Source organism: Heterocephalus glaber, unplaced genomic scaffold (genome assembly GCF_053883595.1).
Source record: "Heterocephalus glaber isolate CG9 unplaced genomic scaffold, H.glaber_assembly_v1.0 deba00001592, whole genome shotgun sequence".
NCBI classification, from domain to species: domain Eukaryota; kingdom Metazoa; phylum Chordata; class Mammalia; order Rodentia; family Bathyergidae; genus Heterocephalus; species Heterocephalus glaber.
The window spans coordinates 1,592,569-1,616,098 of NW_028258367.1; the positions used below are offsets into that span (position 1 = coordinate 1,592,569).

Below are 23,530 nucleotides of genomic sequence, written 5' to 3' on the forward strand. Positions count from 1 at the left end.
CATAGGTTTTTGCTCTTTATTACTTTCCTTCTTTTGCTTATGCTGGGTTTAATTTGATCTTCATGTCTATTTTATAAGGTACACTTAAATTACTGATTTGAAATTTTCTTTCTTAATATAAGCATTTAATGCTACAGATTTCTCACTAAACATTGCCTTAGTTACACTCTACAAATTTTAATATGTTGTATTTTCATTTTCACCCAGTTTTGAATATTTTCTGATTTCTCTGAAGACTTCTTTGACTAATGACTTCTTTGACTAAATGACTAATTTAGAAGAGTATTGTTTATTTCTAAATCTTTTTAGATTTTCCAGATTGATCTTTAGTTTAATTCCATTCTGGTCTAAGAGGATACTTTGTATGGTTTGTATTCTTTAAATTTCTTAAGTTATTTTTTATGGTTCAAATATGGTCTCTTCTGAATATTCCATGTGCACTTGGAAACAATGTGTGTTATGCTCTTTGGCAGAGTGTTCTGTAAGTGTCAATTAGGCTAATTTGATTAATTGTGTCAGTCAGATCTATAATTATTTTCTCTTTACTTGTTTTAATTCTGAGAGAACAGTTTTGAAGTCTCCAATGATAATTGTGGATTTCTCTATTCTTTCAGGTCCATTGGTTTTTGCTTCATGTAATTTGAAGTCCTCTTGTAAGGTGCTTTATTTAGAGTTGTTTTATCTTCTTCTTTTTCAGAGTTGTTTTATCTTCTTTTTTCTTTTTGCAGTACCGGGGATCGAACTCAGGGCCTTGCACTTGCGAGGCAGGCGGTGGCACCACTGAGCTAAATCCCCAGCCCCTATCTTCTTAAAGAATTAGCCCCCTTGGTCATTATACAATCTTTATCCTGAATAATATCCCTTGTTCTAAAGTTTACTTTGCCTGATGTTGACACAGCTACACCAACTTTCTCTTGGTTAGTGTTTGCATGGTATATTTTTTCATCCTTTTACTTTGTACCTATCTTTGTCTTTATATCTAAAGGAAGTTTCTTGTACACAGTATATACACCTTGCTGATTTATCTAATTTATCAATTTTATCTTTTACTTAGAATGGTTAGACCTTTCATGTTTAATATGTCCGGTCCTATAGCTGGATTAAAATCTATCATGTTGTTAGTCATTTTCTTTTTTTGTTTCATCTGTTTTTTTGTTTGTTTTTGGTACAAGGAATCAAACTCAGGGTCTCATGCTTGCCAGGTAGGCACTGTACCACTGAGTTACACCCCCGGCCTGTCATCTGTTTTTGTATTAAAACCCCCTTTCTGACTTCTTTTGTGCTGTATAAGCATTTGAAAAATTCCAATTCCATGGTCTCCTATATTAACATTATTAGTACCTCTTAAAATTTATTTTAGTGATTGCTCTAGGGTTTAAATAGGCATATTTAGCAAGAGTCTACACTAAGTGGTATTATACTACTTTGTAGTATAAGCATCTTACAATGGTTCATCCTCATTTCCTCTCTCCATCCTTTGTACTATTATTGTCATATATTTTCTTTTTACATGCAAACAATACATGGCTACTTGTTTTCCTTTAGACAGTTATCTTTTAGATCAATTAAAAATAAGATCATTTGTCATCCCTTCCTTTTTTCCATTTCTAGTATTCATCATTTCTTTGAATAGATCTAGTATTCTATTGGGCATCACATTTCATCTTCCTGTATAACTTCATTTACCATTTTTAATGGTGCATGTGAATTACACAGTGCCGTGAATTACTGGCTGTGAATTACACAATGGTGCTTTCTCAGTGCCCTGCTCCTTGGCTGGCTATAGCTCTGGGCCCAGCACATAATCCTGCCCTCCCCATAGGGTTAGGGTGTCCCCCCCACCTCTGTCAGTTTCCTCATACCAGCTCAATGTGTTTTCACTAGTGTCTGAGGAGCAACAGTGTTTGTTGCCCTTCCCTCAAGAGATTAAGGGTTTTATTTCTGAAAGTAGATGGCAAAGCCTGGGGGTGGAGTTTTGTTCTCTCCCATTGTACCTGCTCTTCCTTATCAGGTCTACTTCTCAAAGAACACTTCTATGGGATTCTTTCCAACTTCTGTCAACTTCCAGGAGTATCCATGAACAAAATGGCTGAAGAGAGTACAGATTCCCCCAATTTGACTCCTAGAGGTTTCACACATATGTACTGCACACCCTGCTTTCAGCAGTTTACCACCAATGTAGCTACCCCAGCTGAGTTCATCTTCCAAGTGTCCATTTAAATCTACCTCATTCAAACCAGTGCTCACATCTAGTCTTTCCCTGAAGGTCTATATCTCCTTGGCTTTTAGGACATTTGGTTGCTCTGCAATCTGAATTCTTGAATAGTTTCTAGAAAGTAACAAGTGTTTAAGTTATGTAGCCCTTCCATTTTAGTGCAGATGCCATGCTTTCTATAACTCTCTTCCTCTCCAAGCACCTTTCTCTCATTTTTTTTGAAGGATAGTTTGCAAGGTATAGAATTCGAATCTAATTCTAGAGTTTAACAGTTATGTTCTTTCAGTCCTTTTTTTTTTTTCTCTGGTACCGGGGATTGAACTCGGGTCCTTGCGCTTGCAAGGCAGGCATCAGAACCACTGAGCTAAATCCTTGGCCCTCTTTCAGTCCTTTGAGGTCATCATTTTATTATCTGATGGATTCCACTCTTTCTGTTGAAAAGCCTGTTGTCAGTCTTACTGTAGCTACATTGGTGGTAATATCCTCCTTTTCTCTTCTGCTGATTTTGAAAAATAGAATTTGGTTTTTAAAGCAACCTTAAGGTACACAGCAAAACTGAGCAGTGAGTTCTCGTATACCATGTGTTCCTGATACATGCATATCCTCCATGAATAGCAACAGCGTGGAATAGTAAATTAATTACAGTTGATGAATCTATATTGACACATTGTACCCAAAGTCCATAGTTTATATTAGGAATATCACAAGGGCTGGCTGATTCCCCAAGCCAAAAAAGTCAGTCAATAGGTAAATGATAATGTATTTGGGTGGCAAGAGCACCTTGTTCCTTACCATGACCTTCTGAATGTAAAAGTAGTGACAGCTACCTTACTTCTGAATCTGTCTTCTGAATCTGTCACAAAACAAATTGTAACACACTCTAATCCATGCTAGACAGGGAAGAAAACTCTGCTGAGAGTAGCACTAGCTTGGCTAAGATTTCATGGTACTAATTTATCTTTCACCTAATTATCTCACTCTTCTCTTTCTGGGACTCCATTGACAAACATTAGACATTTTCTTTCTGTCTTGTGTCTCATATACTGTGTTTTGTATTTTCTGTATTTGTGAGTCTCTGTCCTACAGTCTGGATATTTTCTTGTTAACTATTTTCTATTTAACCAAATCTTCTTTTTATCATTTGAATCTGCTATTAAATGTATTCACTCCTAAATTTGATTATTTTTCTGTTAGGTTCCATTTGTTCCTCTCTTTTTTTTTTTGGTACTGGGGATTGAACTTGAGACCTTGTACTTGCGAGGCAGGAGCCAGAACCACTGAGCTAAATCCCCGGCCCTGTTCCTTTTTTTTTAACCAATTCTAGATTTTAGGTGAAATTGTCCATATTTTCATGAACATATCAATCATATATCTATGTTGTACAATTATATCAATTTCTTGTGGGCTTGATTCTGTTTATTTTTGTTCCTTTATTTGGCCCATTCTTGTCTTATTATTGATTGAATTCGGCTACTTATTTTTGATTATATTATACTCATTATGTATAGAAATTACAAATATTATTTAAGACTGGAATGATTTTTATCTTCCTTTCAAGAGAATTTACTCTTGGTAAGCAGTAAGTGTAGAGTTTAATTAAAGGTTGAGCTGATTCAAGCTCAGCCTTGGTCTTTGAAGGATTTATATATTTTTTAAAAATTTAATTTTATTGGTACATTTTAGGTATGCAATATAATGAGGGTTTATATATTTTCGTGTATTCCTACATGGAAAAGTAGGAATGCTCCTATGTTACCTTTTAGGGGTCCCACCTGGAAGCCTCCTTTTTTGAGTCCTGAGTGCCCATTTTTGCTTCCTCAGCTCTGTGGGACTCCTGAACTCTCCCTAGCTTCCCAGTCTCTCTGCTATTCCTTTTGGCTATAAATGACTCAGGGGGAAAGTGATGCTAGTATCTTTCTTTCTCTCCAAGAAGCTTGGTATTTCAAGTACTCGGAGAGTTGTGGTTCTCTGATATTTTTGAACAGGCATTTCTCATATTTTGTTCATATTACACCAAAGTGGCATTCTAAACAAACATATATTATCATTTTTGGTTGATATTTAGTTTTGGGGATTATGGAATCCATCATCTTGGAAGGGAAGCTGTATTCTGAATTCTGAGCTGTAGCGCTCTTAGGTTTAAGTAATAAAATGCCCTCAATGAAGTTTCTGTGGCCTGTTACTCATTTTAAAGGTCAGTTGTATTGTGCTATGGGGTAGGGAATTCATGTCTGACACATTTATATCACAGAGGAAAGAGACATCAAAAATCTGGGACCAAGTTACTAATGTTTACAGGAGACAATTGAAAAGATGAAGAATTTGGGTTTGTTAGCACCAATCTTAAACTCAGAAAATCTTACCTTTGTTGGCTTTTTCATAGTTTTTTTCTCTTTGTTCATATGTACGAAAAACATTTTTTATTAATATATGTTTATAGTACATAATGCTTACATTCCTGTGGGTACATGTACATAATACATCTTAACTGCTTTTTTAATCCCCCTTCTCCACTCTTGATCCCTTTCCTGTTTGAGAAAGATATATCGTCCTACTTCCTATTTTTATTTGGTTCTTTATTTACATTTTGAGTTCCTTGATATTTATGCTTGTGTGTCTGATTTATTTCACTAAATGTTATGGTATCAAGGTGTATCAGTCAGGGGTTGCTAGAGAAACAGATTTAATGCAAGACATACAAATATATCACAATTTACAAGATTGGCTTACAATGACCATCCATAGAGCGGAGTCAGTGTGGAAGATGCAGAGGGTCTGTGCACTGGAGATCCAGAGGATCCGGTTCGTATCAGGAGACTAGAGTCTGCATGGAGGCTGAAGAGTCTGTGCTGGAAGCCAGGAGACAACGTCCAAGTGAAGGTGAAGACTGCAGCTCCTCCAAAGAAACAGAGGCAATCCTTTCTTCTTCATTTCTCTTTATACATTCTGGTGACAGTCCTCCCTGGGATGAGATTTCTACACCCAGAATCACAGCGAGCCAGTTTAATTGGGTGTTACTTACTCAAGTTGACATGGTTAACTATCACACAGGATGTGTTCATTTTCCTACAAATGACTCAAGTTTATCTTTCTTTATGGCAAAGTAGTACTGAATTTTGTGTAAATACCACATTTTCTTTATCTGGTCATCTGCTGATGGACATATATATTGTTTCCAAGATTTAGTTATTGTGACTTGTGCTGCTATAAAGCTGGCTATGGATGTATCACTGTAATGTGATACCTTTAGGTGTTTTGTGAAAATACCTAGAAGGGGCATAGCTGGGCTGAATGGAATTTTTAGTTTTAGTTATTTGAAGAGTCTCAATTCTGATTTCTGTAGTGGTTGTACTAGTTTACATTCCTACCAACAATAACACTTCAGGTTCCTTTTCTCGGCCTGTTGGTTATGCTTTGGGCTGGGACTTTGCTGATGTCTTGGCTTCTTGGGTTCCATCTCTCTGCATTTAAGAAATTCCTGGTTGTTTTGACATATTTAACTTGCTGGATGATCTTGAGTAAACTCATACCCTGATATATGGAGGGATTCTTGGAGATGACTCCCAGTTTTCCTAGCTAATTTGTCTTCAGGTTTTAGTTTTATTAAATTCTAGTTTATTTAACTCTTATATTTGTTGTCCTTTCCCCCATTGTCTAAATGTCCTTGTCAGCCATGATCCTAATTATGTTCCTCCCTTCCCAGTTCTGCATGCATTGCCTTCATTGGGAAACACTATAAATCTTTTATTTCCCATAGAGGAAGTTCTCCAACCTTTGTTGACACACCCATACTGTCATCCCTCCATGTGGCAAAGTACTATCAGCTCACAGATGGATGTAGGTCTGCAATGTGGAGTTGGGTCACTGTTGACTATCACCAATAGCTTAGGAATGAAATATTAGCTCTTCTTGTTTATAAAACTTCCTTGACTCATCCTGCTCCCATGGATCACTCACTCATTTTTCTTCTATTCTGGTTTTAGTCTGTCACATACGTTTTTTGGGAAAGCAGGAGTGAAGTTACTTCTCTTCTCTTTGCACAACCCTTGGAGCCTCATTCACAGTGCACTATGTTCTATAGCACGTGAAGGAAGTCCCCTGTCACAGTGTAGACAGATGTGTGGAACCCACATCTCTGGTCCCAACAGTAACATGCCTACCCTGTCTGCCTTGGTTTGTAATGCCATTAAATTGGGGTACAGATCCAAATAAGGGTCACAAGTCAGCATTACACTGGAGTACCATGTCTGGCCTCAGTGTCCCCAGATAAAACATCAGCAGAACTAATGAGAAGACTCACTGCTGTTCCTGCTGCTGCACAAGTGGAGGTTTTCCCTGGGAGCCCTTCCAAAGCATTACCAACAGGCCACAGCTGGGGCCAGTATGTAGCAAATGATCAAACTGGGATTTCATTTTTCACATTGATTTGCTATGGATAAATGAATGAAACTTTCATTATTTTGTTTTTCTACCTGTAAAAAGAGTGCCATGTTAGTTGATTTTTAAAAATCTTTTTAATAATCACAACAAGACTCATTACTTTATTTCATGGCTGATAAGATCCCTTTATAAAAATAACAATGAGATTCTTTTAGCAACTGCCATTGATCAGTCATTTCTTATCTGCCATCACTGTCCTGGGTACTCTATACAAATTACCCTGTTTAATTATTCTAAAATCCTGTAGGATAAGTGGAGTTGTCATTCAGTTTCCAAAGAAAACTAAATGTGATCACTATGTACTGCAAATATGTACTAATAAAAATGAAAACTAAATCTCCTCAACTTTTAGAATTATTTGTCTAAGATGTTACAGAAAATGGTAGGTTCAGGATCTGAACCTAATACAGGACTCCAGAGCATCAAACAAATTTTTATTTGGTGGTGCTGGGCATTGAACGGAGATCTGGTGGGCAAGGCTCTACAACTGAGCTAACACCCCACCTCTGTTCTTCATCAGAGCTGCCACTCAGAAAACAAGAGGACAGGGAAAAGAGTGCATGATACCCGGCTTTTCACCTCTCGGAGGAAAAGCGGCCACGAGGTCTCCTGCTTTTGGGCCTCAGTGCTATGCTGTGTGTCGGTGAGAGTGGGGCAGCACAAGGGCCTTGGGGGGCAGCTAGACACGGCTGCTCGCCTGCTCTGCACCCCGCTTCTTCTCTCCCGCAGCAGGTTTCATGCAGATGGGGCTGTTGCTCCCTAGGGAGCGAGGCGCTTGTTGCCAGCTCCAGTCTTAAACCACAGCACTCTGAGGGGATTAGCACCGTGGAATCGGTGTACAGACCAAACTCAAGTGTCACAAAGCAAATATTTCACATTTCCTGTTAAATCATACCCTAAAACAAGTGTGAAGAATTGGGATTAAGTGAGAAACGTACATTTCAGGGATGGAAATGGGTTTTGGTCAGGGTGAAACCAGCTATCACCTTGCCAAGTCCCTACCTTTTCTTGGGGAGCCTGGATATCCTGTTCCATGTACGGAGTGTCCCTGGATGGACCAAACTGCAAGAGGTGCTGAGGTGAGGCAGGGTGGCAGGGGGAGGGAATGTGCAGTCATACTGACTTTCAGACTTCAGACGAAACAGTGGGGCTTGGGGTTCAAGAAAAGATATTTTTCTGCTTATACATGAACATCAAGGGTAAAAGGAGACAGGGCAAGGAATAGAAGCAGCTGGGGAGATGTAGCATCTCAGAGACCAATTCAGCATACTTTCAGAGTGACTAATTGTTGGACAGCCCTGGGCGGCTTTTCTTAGATGCTCTTTTGCAGAGCAGCCAGCAGGCTGGCTGCTGACATAGTCTTCACACATGATAGCATGGAGATCTATGAGGTAGCTCTGTGGCTTGCTTTTTTCCTGGGGTGGTTTGGTTTTTATGAGTGGAGTGCATGTCATATTTTCACATTACCTCCTCGCGTGTGAATCCTGCGCAAAGGGGTCCTGGGAGAGCCTCTGCTTTGTCCCCTTATTCTGCACATTTCCTAGCTGTGAGGATGAGCTCTGGGGATTGGAGGAAGGCAGGGCTCTGGATGCCCAGGACAGCCAGAGCAAGGGCCCACAGTTAGGGTTGGGCTGGGAAGACATGACCCTATAGTCAGGGAGCCAGGCAGAGAGCCCGGAGCTCAGGGGAGGGAAGCAGGTGACAGCTGAGGCTGACCTTGCAAGAGGATCCGAGGGAACTCTGCCTGTGCTAACAGGAGGCAGCTTATTTTTAGTTCTTCCCTCCTTTGATTGCTTAAGTGTTGGCTTGTTTGACTAAGAGATTGTTGCATTTAAAAAATAAAAAAAATTATGTTGTAATTCTATAACGAACACCATTAGAATAAATTTGTGAAAAAGAATTGTTTTCAATCAACATCACTGAGGTTTCCTGTGTATTGTTATGTGCTTGGCCCGTAAATACTGGATTGCTCTAGCATCCTGATTGATGCCTGGTGTGTTATCCATTGCCCCAGTAGCATCGGGTTCCCCTCCCTTGTCACCACTCAGTGTCAGTCTTCATGATGGTGTGTGTATGTGTCTCCCTCCGGAGAGAGGCTCTTCAGTCCTTGGATGTCCCTGTCATCATTCTTATCATCCAGGAGGATTTTGCAGAAAACATGACTCCCATTCACCTCTCGTTTTGGAAGCTCCATTGAGGCCTCCACATGCTCCCTTTTAGGCCAGGTCCTTCAGCAGACAGGGTTGACTCACTGCCTTACCCGCAGCCTCTGGCCCCTGTCTAATGGCTCCTTTTATATCTGCAGAACTTCAACACTAATGGCAGTAGGTTGTCCAGGATGTGGAATGAGGTTCCACACACTGGGGGACTTACCAGACATGTCTCATCATTCTTTTTTGCTTGTTTGTTTATTAGTATATATTTGTAATACACAATAGTTGCATTCGTTTTGGGGAACTGGTGAACGCATATGGCATAGCTTGATCATTTTTCATCTTGTAAGTCTCCTTCCATCCCTCCCCCACGCCACTTCCCCATCTCCTGCAAGTCTCTTTGTTTCCTGCCACTTCTCCTTTATTTTACTCTTTTATTTATTTATTTATGTTTTAGGTTTTTCATATATGAGAAATATGCAATATTTAACTCTCTGTGTCTGACTTACTTCATCTAAGTTTACGGTCTCAGATTCTATCCATTTTGCAGATGACATGATTTAGTTCTTCTTTGTGGCTGAATAATATTTCAATATATGTCACATTTTCTGCACTGGTTCATCTGTTGATGGGCATCTAGGCTGTTTCCAACTTGAGCGATCGTGAGGACTGTGAGATGCACTGTTCTAAGTGTGGGTATGCATGTGTCACTGTAGTATGATTCCTGATAGAGTTAAAGACTTCTGCTTCTAGAGTCTGGCAGTCCAAGACTGAGCTATCAGCAGAGCTAGTTTTTCCCGAGGCTACCCACCTTGTCTTGTGAATACCATGCCTTCCTTCTCCTCCCTTCTCCCTGTGTCCTTGTGTGGTTTTCCGTCTGTGTGGACACCAGTCATATTAGATGAGGGCCCCTTGTGACCTCATCTAAACTAATTTCTTCTTTAAATACCTTATCTCCAAGTACAGTCCTATTCTGAGATACTGGGGCTTATGACTTCAACATATGCGTTTGGCAGCCATGGGTTAGAGGACACGACTTAGCCCATGAAACTAACAAACAAAAATGCCCAGCTGCCAGGGAGGGAGGACAGGTCGACAACCTGAGGAGACTATGAGGGAACAGAAAGCCAGCTCCACTGTCTCCGTGACACTGGCCATGTGCCAGTGTCCTGGTCCACTCCCTGCTATGCCTCTCGTTGTCAGACTGACCTCTTGTCATTCCCTCCCTGAGCACTGGCCCCTTTCACCTTTGCTGCCTTTGCCTCTCTGACCTCTTATGCACTGTCTTGCTTTCTACTTGAGACTCCCAGGAAAGGGGTCTTGGTGACCCTGAAATTCCAGTTCAAATTGTAGTCCTTTAGCTTATGGTATAGAGCCCTGTATACAGTCCCTTCCTGCTTCATGCTGTTGTGGTTGTGTGTGAGCCTGAGCCTGAGCTGGTTTTGGTAGGGGTTGGGGCATAGGTGGAAAGGGGGCCCAGCGGGTAGAGCTCCCCAGGCTCAGTGGGGGCAGCCCTCTACTGGCTGGTCATGTACTTAATCTCTTCCGAAGCACAGGTGAAATTAAACTTCACTCAGCTGAAATTCAGTGTCTCAATTTCCCCTCCACTTTCCTAGTTTTGCTGAGCAAACTTGATTTTATATTTAAAGCCAAACAAACATTGGCCTGTGCTTTCTGGGGTTTCTGGCCTCGTGTTGAGGATGCAGCATGTTTAAGATGGACACTTCAGAGAAGAGATTCTATCTTTTGGAGAGGCAGCAGCTGTTATGGGGTCTGTGGAGCATGGATGGATATGGAACAAAAACATGCAAATTCCCACCTCTGATCATTTCAAGGGTCAACATCATAACCAGTATGAAGTTCCTGGGACACAGAAGTTGCTTCTCTTTGCAACTAACAAGGCATGGCTCCCACAGGTGTTCAGCCTAGCAGCCGTAGACTCCCCTAAAACTGGCTAGAATCCACCTCCTCTACTGAGTCAGAAGTTCTAGGTGGGACTCAGCAATCAGTGCTCCTAACAAGCACTCCAGGTATTCTGTTGTGTGCTTGGATTTGACACCCAGTGCTGCAAGCTCATGTGATGCAGTGGAAGGTATTAGTTATCGATCTGCTCATCGGAGGCAAGAATGGGTTGATATGGGAGAAGACACATCCAGGTTATGATAATCTGGTTACTGCTGTTAAATTAAATATAAACATTTAGTCATGTCATTAAACTCAAGTGAGTAATGAATGCTTGTTAATAATTGTTATATTTACATTTTATATTCACTTTTAAGCTGTAGTGTTTGAACTTTTATGAGTTATTCATTCATTCACAGAAATGTATTGAAGATCTATTAGGAACCAGAGATTTTTTAGCTCTTGGATTCAGTGATTAGCAAGCCCAGAAAGGAAGTATTCTTTGGAAACATTGAGAGTGTGTGGAGGCTGGAAGAGGGATAGATGTGAAATGAACAAAGAAATTAAAATGTTCATAAACACCTTAAGGAAAGGTAGAGATAGCAATCAAACATCCAAGAAAATAACTATAAAATTACAAATCTGATGCATCTGCAAATGAGAGGGATGTGGTGGATCCCTAGGGGGTAAGGGAACGTTTTCTTAGAAGAAGGCACTTTGAGACTGAAGTTGGAAGTGGCCAGTAACTCTGCAGGAGGTGTAGGGGTAGGTGTTGAAGAGATGCACACAAGCTTGGTGCAAAGAAGCAAGACTTATTTAAAGAAATGAAAGTTGGGCTTTCACACTAGGTTATAGATTTTGGATTTTAGTTTAAGAGTAACGAGGAGCCATTTGTTAGTTGGCATTCAGTAGGCAATACTGTGTAAAAAACATGGGAAAAAAAATCTCAGTGGCTTCCTGGCAGAAATGCTTATTTCTCACTCATGTTACATTGTGTTGTTGTACCGGGGATTGAACCTGCACTTCATGCATACTAGGCAAGTGCTCTACTGTGGAGCTATCTTCTTAGCACTATAAAATATTTACTTTTAAAATTTTGAGACAGAGTCTCACTGTGTTGCCCAGGCTGGCCTCAAACTTATGATCTTCCTGGCTCAGCCTCCCAAGGAGCTGGGGCTATAGGCGTGTGTGTGCCTACACACCTGCTCGTGCAACATTGAAGAAGCAGCTCAAATCTGGATCATGCCTTTTCTGTGGTAAAGGCAAAAGAGCCATGACCAAGCCCTGGGATACTCCCTGGGCATGTGCCACCTTTGACCATGTTCCGTTGGTCAGAGCAAGCCACTGGCCGGATCTCAGAGGAGAGGGTGGATGGGAGGTTAGAGCTAGGCAAGGGAGTGGGTGGCAACAGTAATCAGGGTTAGGTCCCCTTCCTATAGGCCCCTGAAAAATTTTAAGTGTGTATAGAGCTGGTAGTACCTCGATATGCTGTGTTTTGAAAAGTATAATATTGAGTTGGAGCAGGCTCAGGAGTCAGTAGTGAAAAAGGAATATCTCACTACTTATGGTCACTACTATAATGGTCACCTGGATTGAAGAGGTGGGAGTGCAGGTGGAGAAAGATGATCTCAGAAGTTTTTAAAAGGCAAACTAACTAATGTTGGTGATCAATATGGGTTTGGTTTTAATGTGTTCAGGTTGAGATACCTGAGAACCATTTGTGTGGTTATAACACATCAAGTATAGTTGGGCACAACATTACTGTACTGTTTGTAAGAAAATAAATTTCCAATTTCCTTTGGAATATGACTTAAAATTACTCCGAGAGTAACTTTCCTACTAGAAATAGCCTCTGTGTTTTCATCTTATTCTTAAAGTATGTAGATATTAAAGGAAAATGTTCATGGGTAACAACTTTTTCCTATTTTTGTTGCTGGTTATTCGTAGAAAGAAAAGCACTCCTCTTTATAGTTCTCATTTATTGGTATGAGTGTCCCTGCTTCATCACAAACTGCAGAATACGCCTCCTTTTCCTCGGTGACACATTGGGTGGGGAGTCAAGGCAGTTGGGTGTGAAGGTCAGACGGCGCCTCTCCTGTAGGCCCCCCAGACCTTGGCCCCTCATGAATACCCTAGGCATTTTCCTTCCTATCAGAAAATTGGCAAATAGTGTCAGGGACAGTGAGCAGCAGAAACTGCAAAGGATTGCTGGATCACTGCGAGGGACTTTCTTCCTCTTAGAACCAGCCAACCTTCTCTGACTGTTTCTTCATTTTCTGTTTATTATTAGAATTAAAGAATATCCAGTATTTAGAGTATGAACCAGGATGGATCTAGGCTCTTTTTGGTTTTTCTGCATATTTCTAGAGTAAATATGGTTTCAGAAAACTCCCCGTGACTTAGAACACCTTTAGATTTGGAATCTTAGCACTGGCCCTCTGTCCCCAGCTGATAACCCTTTAAGACCTAAAGTTTCTAGCGCAAGAGTCCAAGTCTTATGAGACGTCAGATGCCTCTGCAATTATAAGTGAAGTTTGAAAATGCTCGGGCAGACTTTATTAGTACAAATTGAGGTACTATGTTTTTCCACTTGAATGCTATCCAGGAACATTTCTCAATTTCTTTCAAAATACACTATATTCAAAATTGCTCCGTACTCCTAAACATAAGCCCAACCAGTCACAGATAGAAGCGAACAAGTACTTTTTAGATATTAGCTCGAGGAGGGCTGGATCCTCTCATCTTGGTGATTCTCGGAGCATCTGTCAGGGTGGCACACAGAAGGTGTCCAGATGAGGCTCACTGGACCAAACCAATGGTGGCTGCTTGGTTTGGGGACAGAGTGCTCTCCCCTCCCAGGGTAGCTTCACGCTCCTGGCTAACTCAGCTCAGCAGCAGCCCCAACGTGGGGCCGATGTGGGAAATGAACCTGAGGCTCAGATTCACAACTGAGAGTGACCAGAGTCTCCTCTCCCTTCTGCCTTTCAGTTTTCTCCCAGGTACCAGCTATGGGAATGAAAGTGCTGGAGTCTTATTGAGCCCTGAAGGAGTGACGTTCAGGTGCCCACTGCAGCAGGGACGGACCCAGAAGACAGCTGGGGAAGCAAAGAGGTCAAACACGAAAGGGCAAACACTGTGATTCCACTTAGCCGAGGCTCCCACAGTAGGGAACCAGAGACGGAAAGTAGAACAGAGGACCTGGGCCTGGGTGGCTGGAGGGGAAGACCGGGGTTTAGAGTCTGCCGGGGCCAGACTTTTCGTTTGGGATGATGAACAAATTCTGGAGATGGATAGAGGTGATGGCTGCACAACTATATGAATGTACTTACTGCCACAGAAGCGTACCTTAAAATGGGTTCTTTTACCTTGGGTATACTGTACTACGATAAAAGATGAAAAAACAGAATAAAGCTGTAAACATGGGAGGATACGGTGCAAACGGTTTGAGTATGAAATGCCAATCGTCTTGTTTTGTTTCTTTTTCCGGAAATCGGGGCTCACTGCTACGTCTGGTAGAGCTGGGTCTTCTGGCTTGGACCCGGCTTGGAGAGGATCCCAGGAAAAAGCACAGAGTGAGTCGAAGCACTGGCCAGATGGCGACCCTGTGAGCTCTCTGATTCTCCTTTCTTTATCTGTAAAATGAGGGGCTCCCGTCCCCCATAGCACTGCAAATCTCTCTCGCTCTTTTTTTTTTGGTACTGGGGAGTGAACTTGGGACCTTGTGCTTGCGAGGCAGGCAGCAGAACCACTGAGCTAAATTCCCAGCCCTAGCACTGCAAGCCTCAAACTTCACCTTTGGATCCAATCCCATTCTTTTCAATAATGTCACCTTTGCTTACTTTTATAAACACATAGGAGCAAGTGATACTTGCTTACTAACTTAATTAAAAAAAACAAAACAAAAAAAGAACCATCTCGGTCTCTACAGGTTCTGAAAAACAGCCTTCCAGACCCTGAACACCCCAAGGCGGGGCTTGTGTGCCCAAGCGGCTGGAGTCCCTGGCCTTGGAAGGGTCAGGTAGAACTGCTCTGCGGCGCCCTCTGGTGGCCACTCTCCGGCGTGGTCATCGTGCACTGAGGGTTCTCCTTGGGCATGGTGAGGGAGGACATATCTGAGGAAGAGAATTATTCTGAAAAATGTGTATCTGGTATTTCAAATGGAGACATGGAAAATGACATCTTTCTATTCTGGAAGTAGCTCTATTAGTGTCCAGTGATGAAGATGCCAGAAAAAAGTGGCCCATTCATTATATTTATGTTGTATGATATTGTACCTCAGAGGGTGAAGTCAATGAGAAGAATAAGTAATTGAAACAAGCATTTTCCTTCCCTTGGCAGAAATTCAGTCATTAGCAATATACCTATTTTACAAGGGGCGATTAGATAAATTAGAGATTAAAGAAAGTGGAACAGATGTTTTTCCTGTGATAAGCATTATTCTATTAAAAAAAACTCCAGAGAGTTAGAATCTGAGCAGGAAACATGAATGCACACTTTTTTTTGGGTGCTTTTACACCAAAGAAATAGGCAGGAAGGCAAAGAAATAGAAGGGAGAGAAAGCTGACCGGCAGTGTCATCCCTGGACATCGCGGTGACCCACAGTGACATAACTAGCAGCAGTCCCTTCCGGCCGTGTTGGGAGCAAGCTGGCTTCCTGTGCACTCTGCTCCAGGTGCTTCTTGGACCTCACCTTTAATCCCTTCAGGAGCAGAATAGAGGCAGCCATTGTTCTCTGTTTCAGATAAGAGAGGAAGGGGAACTCCAGGGCTGATGATTTGAGATGCAGGCCTGGTTCTCAATCAGCTTGCAGTGTCGCCTGGTAGCTTGTTAGAAATGCAGATTCTTGGCCCTGCCCCAGACCTCCTGAATCAGAAAGCTGGTTGTGGGACACAGCAATGTGAGTCTCACCCAGCCTTGGGGGAGTCTGATGCTGCTAAAGATGGAGAACTGTGGAGTGCATAGGAATCTTCTGGGAAGCCCAAATGACAGAATTGCAGATGCTTGGACCCTGGCCTCAGAGACTGGGTGGAATTGGTCGGGTGGGGTGCAAGCGATTCTGCTGTGCAGCCTGGTGCCAGTGTCAGAACCTCTAGGGAAAAGAAAGGCTGGTGGGACCGGAACTCAGGTATGTCTCGTCTCCTCCTCAGTCCTCTGCTTGGACCCACCACCTGGCTGCCTCAGTAGGTCACAGCCTGCCTTTGCGGTGAAGAGAAGGAGGAAGACGTGTGCCTGACTTCACCCAGACTGCACAAGGGGCCAGTGCTTCCTCATGGACCTGGCGTGTGTCCTCCCCCAAACCTAGGTTGGGTCCAGAATAGTTCTGTCACCCAGTATGGCCTCATGACTCACCAGGACTTGGCTGCCTATCTTCTGGGGAGATTTTATTTTCCTCTAAGAGAGAGCTCCAAGGAAATGCCACATACTAACTGTATGCTGTCTGGTCTTTCTCCAAACTTGGCTGGGAGTGATGCCCGAACTCTGTACTCGCTGGCTCTGTGGTGAACCCACCTGAGTGAGGCAGGGGAGTGAGGTGGAAAAGTGGGTCTCAGTGGAGTGGCTGAGGCTACAGAGGCCACTCTGCCGGTGGAGGAGGGGTCACCTTCCTTCACGGGTTGGAAACCCAACCCAAGCAGCCAGACACCTCCTAGAGAACACATCTGAGTCCCACCCTCTCTTAAGGCTGCACTTCCCATTCTGTCAGGTTCCCTGACCCCCAGGACTCTGGGTCACTGTCATCTCACCCATCAACTTGCCTGTTCCACCTGCCTGCTACTTCCAAGTCTGTTTTACTTTATGGTTGTTTGTGGTTGTTAGGATAGAAAGAGGCTTTCAAGAGACAAGCGAGGAAACAGTGACCCCAGAAGGAGCAAGTCCTAAGGTTCAGTAGGTACCAGGAAGGTGAAGGTTGGATTTCTCTAGAGTCGAGATTCCCAGAACCAGACTAGGCCCCTAACCCTCTGCTTCCTTTGGGGTCTGAATTTTCTGGGAACTGTACTGTTGGCTGATTCTGTGTGTCTTCAACTTTTGATGCCTGGAAGTAGTTTACCCAGATCAGATGTGCCTTTTCACTATTACAGGTGCTTCTTCAGGGTCTCCCTCCCACACAGGAAGGAACATCCATTTCTCTGGGGGGTCTGTGTAGACAGCAAACTGTCACTGGAGAGAACTGTTAATAATAATGGCAACAATACTGTTTATTCAGTTGTTTGTTCAACCATTTATAATTTGACAAATGTGTATTGCATGTCTGCTGTGTCAGACACCAGGTCCAATGAGTTAGTGGGTAATTAAAGTACAATTTACAGCATTGTCTGAAAATAGGTCATTATGAAATCATTGAGAAAAGCTCCCAATCCAGGAATGGGGACACTGGGACTGTGCTAGGAGGGCATAATGGGAGAGTGTTTCAGATGACAAGGAGGGAGAGGACTGTAAGAGCAGGACAGAGGGCTGTGAGATATGAGGAAATGGTATGGAGAGGAGCCCATAGTGCAATATCATTGCGGCAGGCAGGGAGTAGGAGAGAAGAAGGCCAAAAGAGGGGCACCTTGTGCTCTATTGTACTTTACTCTGAGAACAGAGGAGCCATTCAAGGAGTTAGAAGAGGGGAGGGGCCACACAAACAGGCAGAGTGAAGAATAAATTGAACCTGCATGCATCCATCATCCAATTTTGATACTAATTCATAGCCAACTTTATCTCTTCTCTCACTCTTCCTTCCTTCACTTAAATTAGAGACGCTTTTTGTGAGAAAGTAGAGTTTCAGTTGATTTGCTTTGGGATCCACCCCAAGGGGATTGGTAGAGCACACTTGTAGGTGTTTTTGGATGGGTCACAGAGGCATGGCCTCGGGGTCCATTTCTGGTCCCTTATTCGCTCTGCTCTAGGATTGTTCCCCTGCTCTGCTTCCCACTCTCCATATGCTAAACTGCTTTGCTCTACCCTATCCTTCTGCCATGATGTTCTTGCCTTGGAGCCAGCTGACTATGGACTGAATTCTCTCAAACCATAAGCTAAATTAATCCTTTTTTCCCTTTTAAATCGTGAGTGTTGGGTACTGTGTCCAGCAATAGGAAAGCTAAAAAATTCCTTGATTTATGATGGGGTTACTTCTTGATAAACTTATTGTGGTTCAAAATATCATGAGTCAAAAATGCATTCAGTACACCTAACCTAGCAAATATAAGTTGACTGAATCTGTCCTAAATGTGTTCAGAACACTTACATTACCTACATTTGGGCAAAATCCCCCACAAAAAGCTATTTTACAATAAAGTGTTGAATATCTCATGTAATTTATTGAAAACTGTACTGAAGATGAAAAACAAAGATTGTACAGGTACACTGTTGTGTTATTGCAAAGTTGCACAATTATAAATTTAACCATTATAAGTGGGGATATCTATATTTTGAAGGAAGTCTCTGATATTGTCACTTCTTTAAACATTTTAATACTTGTTTCTAAAGGAGAAGACCTTGGTAAATAAAACAGAACCACAATATCATATCAAAAAAATAAGAATTCCTAAAGAACAAACATGTACTGAGTTCTTAAATTTTTTCCTGATGTTCTTATAATTTTTTTCACTTTGATTGAATCAGGATCTAATAAGGTCCATATTGGCTGTATGTCTCTGAAGTCATCTCTCTCTCTATTTATTTCTCTGTAACACATTTGTTAAACAGGGTTTCTTTGTCCTGTATTGCTCCTCAGAGTTTAGATTTGCTGATTGTAGCCTGGTGGTGTCATTTAGCATGTCCCTCTGTTCCCTGTAATTAATGTACATGGCAGGGACGAAGATAGGTGGATAAAATTCAGGGTTGATTTTTTTTTTTTTGGATACATAAACCTCATAGGTAGATCTTGGTTCATAGCACTCTAGAGTCAGTAATTTTCTTGGTGCCCTTGGGGCAAAAGAATACCTAATTTGATTAGTCATATTCAAACAATTTAATAAGTACTTAAATTCAAACAACTAAGTGGCCTTTTGAAAACTAATGTATCTAAATTAAGTAAAAAATGTTTTTATTGCATCACTAAATAATCGCAATTGTTAGTTGTGCACTGAATTACTTCTCAAACTTTGGAAGCATATTGAACACCATTGTCACAATTTGCTCTTTTGTCTTGATCTTTGTGAGCTACCTACTCTCTCCCTGCCCATGGCAGTGCCATTCTACTTTCTGTGCCTAAGAATTTGTCTGCTCCAAGTACTTAATGTAAACAGGATGACATATTTGTCTCTTTGTACATGGCTTTTCTTTTTCACTTGAGATGTTTTCAAGTTCAGGCATGTTGCAGTATGTATTAGCACTTCATACCTCTTTATGGCAGAATAATACTCCATTGTGTGGACATACCACATTGTGTGTATCTATTCATCTGTCAATGGACGTTTCAGTTGCTTCTACCATTGGGCTACTGTGAATCACGCTGCTGTGAACACTGATGTACAAGCAGCTGTTTGAGTTCTTCTCTTCAGTGCTTTTGGATATTTAAGAAAGTACTTATATACCCAAGTCTGGGAAACCCAGCTTCACAGACACATGACATCACTGAAATGGATGTCACTTGCTCTAATGGGGAGAGTCAGGATGGCCCTGAGCTTGCAGTTTGGACAGTACTGGAAGATTCTTTTTTTCCTTCAACAACTTAAAATCCTCTGCACGTTCAGGTGCCTCACCTATGATTCCACCTGGAAATCTCGGTTATATTTGAAGAGACACCTGACTTAGGGAGGGATGAAGAGCTGGTGGCTCAGCAGGGGCCACAGTGACAGTCCAGGAAGGATATAGTGGTGCCCAGAGCTAAGGCAGTGAAAGGGAGAGAGGGATTGAGTGATGTCAATGTTTTATGAGCCAGAAGACCTGTCCAGAGGTGCCCAGGCCTGGCATCAGCAGGAAAGCGGGGCATGGCGGCTGACTATGGTGTCTGTGTATCAGGGAGTCAACCCATCCCACATGCTGAGGCCAGTACCTAGGTGTCTTTCTGTCCCCAACTCTGATCACTTCTTGACTGCAGCTTGATTCCTTTTTATCAGCCAAGTGAGGTGGCACATGCCTGTGATCCTAGAACTCTGGGAGGCTGAGCAGGAGAATCACAAGTTCATGCCCAGCCTGGGAAACATAATGATTTCACAAGACCCTTTCTTAAAATAAAACAGAAGAAAGGCTGAGGATGTAGCTCACTGTGAAGGCCCTGGTTCAATCCCCAGTACCACACACACACAAAATCCTTTTTGTGGCTTTAGGAGACTGGACAGTTGCACATACCTTGCAAATGAGCCCATTTTTGCTTTTGCTTTGCTTTTGTTTGGCTCTGCTGCCTGGAAAATGTCAAGTATCATCAGTATCGCAGAAGTAACTTCAATTTGGGGGTGGAATCCTGATTTTTTTTTTAGAATGTTCTTGCTTACCAGTTTGATAAAGTGAAAATTTCTTTTATTGCTACAGATTTGATGAAAAAAAAGATCAAGTGTTTTATCTAATTTTCAGCAGATAACCGAAAATTGCCTAGATGATGGGTAGACAGGAAACACTTAAGCCAACATTCCTCTTTTATTCTGAGGGTTGTGTAAAACTGTCACTTGCCTCTGATGACACTGTTAAAATTGATCACATGACCGCAGAAATGCTGTGATTGAACCCAAGTGTTAATCCTGCATGATGGGATCAGTCCCCTGCTTGTGTCATGTGTTGCTTTATCCCAAAGTCACACTTCAAAAGCAGCACTGGCTTGTGTTGTGTGAAGGGACCTCTCCAGTAGGGAGATACCAAGCCCAGCCTTGTGAGTGGTGGGAACCCTGCCCCTCCCTCCCTGTCTGTGGAGTGGGCACAGTGATGCCCACATGGCCTCCTTCGCTGGGCAGTTGTGGGTCTCAGGAAGATCATCTTATGTGTATGGGAGTTTGCAGAGCATCAAGAGCATTAGGCAGCATCCTCAGTCAGGAATCCATGGCTGGGTGCACCCTGGGAGCTATAGGAAATCAGAGAATTGGGACTCAGATGACCAGGTCTCCCTGGGCAGCAGTCTGTGACATGGTGTTCCCAGCGGCTCAGCTCCCTGAGCCCCTCACCCCTCCTGGTGTGAGGAGAGTTAGAGTTGGTGCTAATAGTGTTTATTTTAGAGTAAACACATCCCTATACTTCATCATGCTACAAAGAGAGGCTTTTAGGTTGGACTATTCCACAAATATTTATAGAGCACCTCCTAGGAGCAAGGCATTGTTCCACTTTCTGCCAACACTAGGAGAACAAATAGATATTGTTCCTGCTCAGATGGGGCCTATAGTGAAGGAGAGAAGGACATAAAAAAGCAACAGCAACAGCAGATAACCCCCACACCAATAAATATGTGACTCAGAGCTGTGACAAACGCCGTGAGGGAGAAACGTGGAGTGTGAGGTGAGATTCTAACAGGAAAAGAGGGGCTGCTTCTCTCTTCTTGGAGGAAGAAATGGCTTTCGGGCTGAGGCCTAGCCCAGAAGGGGAGGCAGAGGCTTCTGGCAAAAGGAATATCTCTGTGAAGGCAGGACTGAAGGGCAGTGTAGATGATGATGAACCAGAAGAGTCAGTCTGGGTGAGGTGCAGAGGACAGGCCACAGTGGCCACAGTAGACATGGGAACCAGCTAGGAGGCTACAGCTGTCCCCAGGGAGGAGGTGGCTGTAAGTGGAGGGGCAGGGTTGGGAGAGTCTGGGCCTGCTAGACATACAGGTGAAGGAATGGGAGGTGTGAGGCCTTATGACATTGCCAGGTTTCTGCTACATGCAGCTCAGTGTAGGAGGTCCCACTGACTGAGGGGACATGAGCGTCCAGGGCATTGTGTCAGTCGGCTTTCTGTCTCTGTTACAAAATACCTGAGAATAACCACTTAAAGGAGGAAACGTTTGTTTTGGCTCACAGTTTCAGAGGTTTCAGTCCCAATAGCACTATCAGCAGTGGGGCAGGTCTTCAGCACAAGAGCTTATGGATAACATTTAAGATATAGACCATAACAGGGACTGTACGAGTTTCCTAAGATGCTTCTAGTTTGGAATCTAGAAATCTGAAACCAGGGCATAGCATCATCACTTCAGTGTCTGCCTCTATCTTCAGTGGGTTTCTGTGTCTCTCCTGGTCCTACGAGATTAGAACACCAGTCCTGTTGGATTAGAAGCCCACTGTCCTCCATTATGAGTCATTTTAACCAATTTTATCTGCAGCAACCCTATTTCCAAATAAAGTCCCATTTGCGGGGGACTCAGTTCAACCCATAACAGGCACACTGTAACTTTTGTGGTGCACCTGGGCCTCTAGGTCAGAGTGACAATGGAGGAGATCCCTAAGGAAAGAATGAAGAGGAGAAGGAGAGAAGGCCTCAAAAGTCAGGACTGAGAACCTGCAGAGGCCAAGGTACTTTTGGAGGAGGCAGAAAGTAAAGGGAATGACAGATGTTGCAACTTGTTTTCTTCTACAAAGTAGAAAGTTTCCTGTCTGAGACTTGTCAAGTTTTAAGAATTCTGGATTTCAGAGATTGGCTGTATATTAATACTGTTTGTCATAACGAATGCTTGATATAATTCAGACTCTTGCTATTTAGAAATTTTTCATTAATCTTTTTATAAAGTAAGCATTCCTGTTTTGATGAGAAGAATTGAAGAATCAACCACTCAATGTGATTTTTGAGTTCCTGATTTCATCTCTCAGTGGCACTCATTGTCCGCCTCTCTCACTGGGGTGGTGCCTGGAAGATAATGAAGGATACTATTATGCTAAACCAATTGGTAACTGAGGTGCCAAGTGAAATGAAAATAGTTGTACACAGGCCAGGACTCAGTGAGCAACCTCCCATGGTGTCTGCCCCAGGAGCAACTGCTTTTACAGAATAATGTTTGTTCAGAATTTGGGTTGAGGTTGAGTGGGGTGTCAAGGCATAGGGTGTGGGAACTGACACTTAGTCTGTGCGTTCAGTCCCTCACATGTGCTGTCCCTGGGGTAGGTGATAGGAGTCCGATGCTGTGAATGAGGGCTTGGATGCACAGGAGTTTAAGGGTTTATCCAAGTTGTGCAACAGAGCTAGGATGTTTTTCTTCCCCAAACTTTGCCTTTAATATGGTTTATTTGAAGACTGTAGAACACCTCTGCCCCCACCAGTCACATTTATGAGGCACAGAGGCTGACCGGGCTGTGGAACACAGCCAGAGTTTTTACTTAGCCCAGGACACGAGAATGGGTTGGGTGTCTGGGTTTGTGTATCATCTGGGGGACTTTGAGATCTTTATCTGAAAACACCACTAATGTGCCAGGCATACCACTAAGCTTGCTGAATGAAAGTCTCCTGGCTAGGAGTGTGTGGGGGAGTTATTTTGGAAGATATCCCTGTGCAATTTTGGCATCAACCCATTTCCCATCGACAGTACAGTTGTTCCTTCTTATCTGTGGTTTTCCTTTCCATGGTGCCAGTTACCCATGGTCAAGTGCAGAGAAAATACTAAAGACAAATTCCAGAAATAATTTGTAGGCTGGAGGTGTAACTCAGTAGCAGAGTGTTGAGGTCCTGGATTCAATCCCCAGCACTATAAAAACAAACAAACAAACAACAAACAAACAAGCAGGCAAGCAAACAAGCAAACACCCCTCCCCAATTCATGTGTTTTAGACCATTCACCATTGTGTGTAGTGTGATGAATTCTTACATCATCGCTCTTCGTCCTGCCTGAAAGCTAGCTATCATAGTATCAGAGGGCTACTGTTCAAGTGATCCTTATTTTATGAATTTGACTCTCATAGCATCACAGTGCTTATGTTCCTTCCCCTCCCTCAAAAGCTCTGTTCCTTGG

The 23,530-nt window shown here is 42.7% G+C and overlaps 1 long non-coding RNA gene across 2 annotated transcripts in view; it reads left to right on the forward strand.

Moving 5' to 3' along the window:
- The window catches only part of LOC101704607 (uncharacterized), a 349,127-nt gene that overhangs the window by 131,854 nt on the left and 193,743 nt on the right, over nucleotides 1–23,530 (forward strand). Inside the window, exon 4 of one of the 2 annotated variants that reach the window (XR_015444011.1) lies at nucleotides 13,699–14,282. This is a non-coding gene — a long non-coding RNA (uncharacterized LOC101704607). Of the gene's footprint in view, nucleotides 1–4,960; nucleotides 14,283–23,530 lie in introns of both variants that reach the window. The other variant, XR_015444012.1, reaches the window with a different exon arrangement.